The following is a 3924-nucleotide window of genomic DNA, read 5'->3' on the forward strand; positions in this document are numbered from 1 at the left end:
CTCTAAAGTTGCTCATGGATATACACAGCTGTGGATTCCTAGTGTTCTAAGGCCACCTGGCCCAGCTCTCTTTTCTTTCTTTAGCCTCGTTCTCACATTGCTCTTTTCACACCTCCATTCCATGATTCATAAGGCACACCTGTGTATTAAAAAGCCGATCATCAACTTATCTTGGGATTTCTACAGTGCCTTTCTTTAACATTCAATTAAGCTAGTTAAGTTTGTGCATTTAACTTTTTAAAACAAATGGTCCCACCAGGTTTTCATTAATAAAATGAGATTAACATTATTAGGGAGAATTCTGAAAATGAGTGAAATAGATTAATTCGACAAACATTTACTTAGCATTGGATTATAAACATTAATAACAAAAATGTGTTTTGTCCTATAAGCAGTCAGATTTATTGGAGAGGTAATATGTAAGCTAGGGATTGGGTGTCTTAACCTAGGGTTCATGGGGTGGATGGGCTTGGGGCAAGGGGTGCTTAATGAGATCGTAAGTAAAAATTTGGGTGTTTGTGTATTTTTCTGAGAAGATTCATTACTATCGTTAGATTCTCAACTGAGTCTAAGACTTCCAAAAGAAAAAAATATTGGTGTAAACATGATTTTAATATACTAAAATAAATTACTGTAAGGAAATATGAACGATATTATGAATGAACAAAGAGCAGGGCACCTTCTTTCTGCTTGGGGGAAGAAATAAACCTTCATTGATCATGGTCTTGAAGGACAGATAGAAGTTTGGTGGAAGAGATGGGAAGGATATCTGAGGCAGAAAGAACTACATGTATAAAATCATGAGTTCCAGAAAAAAAATGTGTATTTGGGAAAAAAATTCAGTGTAGCTGGAGTATAAAGTACACAGTGAGAAACATACAGGGCCAGAGTGGCAAGCTTTGTACATTGCGTGGACTAGAGAGCCAGCAGAAATCTTTAAAATAAATTTTTACAGTCAGTTGTGTAAAGTATATAAACATTTCTGAAGGGAGGCCTCTTCTATTCCTGCCTTACTAAGGGGTCTACTTGGGTAATGAGATCTGCTGTTCCTGAGAGAATGTAAAATCTGTCCTCTTTTCCTACCTCTTTTCTCTCTCTGATCTCCACTGTCCCCTTTACATATCCAGAAAAATGTCTTTGGTTTCCACCTTCCAGAAGTTTAAAATGGTGGAACTAGAAGGAAACTTATAAGTTATTTTGGTCCAACTTCCTTATTTTACAGTCTTGAAAACACTCTAAATGAGGAAATGATTTACTCTCCTTGTTTCCCTTTCTTTCTCTCTGGTTTGGTGCCGGGCCATTTCCTCTTCTCTCTCTCTTCTGAGGAAATCTCTTGGACTCCTTTGGCTTCAACTACCACCCCCACAAATCTCCCCCAATATCCCCCACATTAGAAAATGGCACCTCATCTACCCAGTTACTCAGATCAAACAGGTATCATCCTTGATATCTGCTTCTTCTTTAGTGACCTCCCCTGATTCAATCAATTTATCACCATTTTATCTCTTAAAATGTCCATTTTGTCTATTTCTCACTGTCTTCACTACTACATTAGACCATTATCTTTTGCCTGGACTTACTACAATACTCTAATAATTCCTAATCTTCTCTTTTCTCCCTAAATCTATTTCCCACACTGCAACCAGAGTTAACTTCTTAAAATATAAACCTGAGAATGCTATGCTCCTATTAACCCTTTACTAACCAACCATCCTTTGTAGCTAACATCTAAAGTCCCTATTTTTCTACTTTCTGCCCAATTCTGCAGTCTTATCTGGTTCCGCCCTCTCTCACATTATGTGCCAGTCACGCTGGCATTCTTTTAGTTCCTCACCAATGCCAAACTCTTTCTCTTCCTGGGGACTTTGTACATATTGTACCCTCACTTCTGGCCCTCCTTGTTTGGTCAATTTCTGGTCATCCTTCAGGTTTTAGCTGAAGCTCAGGCTCTCAGGGAAAACTTCCTTAGCCTCCCTGACTAGGCTAGGTCCGTCTATGCTTTCTTACTGTGCTTTGCACAACTGTAATTCAAAAACTATTTGCTTACTGTCAGTTTCCCTGACAAGTCTATAAATTAAAGGGAAAGTAAACTCTTAAGACTCTCCAGCACACTGCCTGATCCTCATAAATACTGGTTGAAAGAGGGTTTGGATGCTTTAACCGCAGTTGCAGAGCTGAAACTAGAAGACAAACTCATTTCCAGTTTAGTTCTCTTTTCTTCAACCATGAGAGGTCTGTGCCATAAGATGATAACCCACACTCCAGACTTCCTCTCCGTCTTCCCACTGATTAAGTATATCAGTCTTTTGTGTTCTGTTCAGAGGCCTGTTAAAGCCAACCTGGTGAACTAAACCCAGGTTTAGAGATTACCTTTCCCTAAGGATGTTTGTATTTTAACTGGAAACTCCCAGATGACAGTAAATAATCCTAAAGGAACTAATCAAAATTTCAGGCACTATGAAGATACCACTGGAAGGAGGGAATTTTCACTATCATGCCGTAATGGAATTATAGGAAAGGAACATACAATGTACCACACTTGCTTAAATGTCTGTTATTTTGTTTTAAATTATCTTCACAACAAACCTTTTAAGGAGATATTATCCCTTTATCAAATGAGGGAATTTCTGAAAGGTTTAGCAATTTACCTAATGTTGCAAATCTGGTGGGGAGGCCACTATTTGGTCCCCCCCAATCCTACAGGATAAGACTCCTGGTTAATCTTTTCATCATACCATACCAAGGGTAAATGTAGGCAACTGCTTACAGTTTATACATAAATCTGGGCCATGGGGTTAGCTATCTTTAAAAAAAAAAAAAAAAGGATTACTAGGTTTTTTTCATTCCCTTGGTGAGATCTATTCTGTGAGACTTGACATTTTACTGTCTCTTCCAGAAATCCATCACATTCGGTGCCTGAACTTATTCATTCCAATCATAAATGCAATTAAGGCCAGCAAAAATGCTTTAAGCGTTCTGTACAAAATTAAGATACAAAATCCAAGACTCCATGTTATCATTTATTTTACTACCGAATCCACCAAAGCCACCTACTATTTGCAATACCGAAAGTTATTAGGAGATGGGCTGTCCTAGGATCAAATATCCCTTCATGAGTTGAGTTTGTCTCTGATTAAAAAAGCTTTTGCCCATCCTTTGGATCTCCTCTGGATTCTGGTTCCTGAATACAGGATTTCTCTTGGGAGAGGAGGGACACTATTATGTTCTTCTTGGTGTCAGATACACCTATTTAATAGCTTTGTGACTTTGGCCACATTACTTACCCCATTTCCCCAGTTGTAAAATAGAGACTGGTAGCTATATTGAAGATGCTGAAAGCCTTTAATATATTCAAATGCACCTAACGACAAAACCTAACCCACAGCAGGTATTCAAGTAGTGTTAATGTCCTTTCTTTCCTAGATAAGGACATTTCCTCTTGTAGTCCCTAGATTTATAGGTTCTCTGGACTCTCTTGAAAGTACGTGTAAAATTTTGTGTACATGCGTAAGGTGTGTCTTCCTTGGAAATAAAGTCCATAGTTTAACAGATTATGGGGAAAAGTGATTTACCTAAAAAATTGTAGATTTTCTTCCCTGCAATGCCAAGGCTGAATCTCTTTTTAAGGAGATCTGATTTTTCGTGGATGTTTTTGTTCTCTATGTATTTTTTTGCTGTCTAATAGATGAGGATAACCAGGCCCCAGGGGGAGGGGGCATGTGTGTCTTTCTGAAAGGCAGGGCTCCCCTGATGTTTCCCTGGGGGCTCTGTAACCCTTCTTTACATCCCCTCCCAGATGGGGGTGGGGTGCCATCTGCATCTGGGAAGCAGGTTTATTTAAAGGTCTCTCAGGCTTGGGGGGGGGTCACTTTCTCACTGAAATGCAGGTTTTTGTGGGTTTTCTCACGCTAAAGTTATTCTCTC

The sequence above is a fragment of the Pteropus vampyrus genome, unplaced genomic scaffold (genome assembly GCF_000151845.1).
Source record: "Pteropus vampyrus isolate Shadow unplaced genomic scaffold, Pvam_2.0 Scaffold36, whole genome shotgun sequence".
NCBI lineage: Eukaryota > Metazoa > Chordata > Mammalia > Chiroptera > Pteropodidae > Pteropus > Pteropus vampyrus.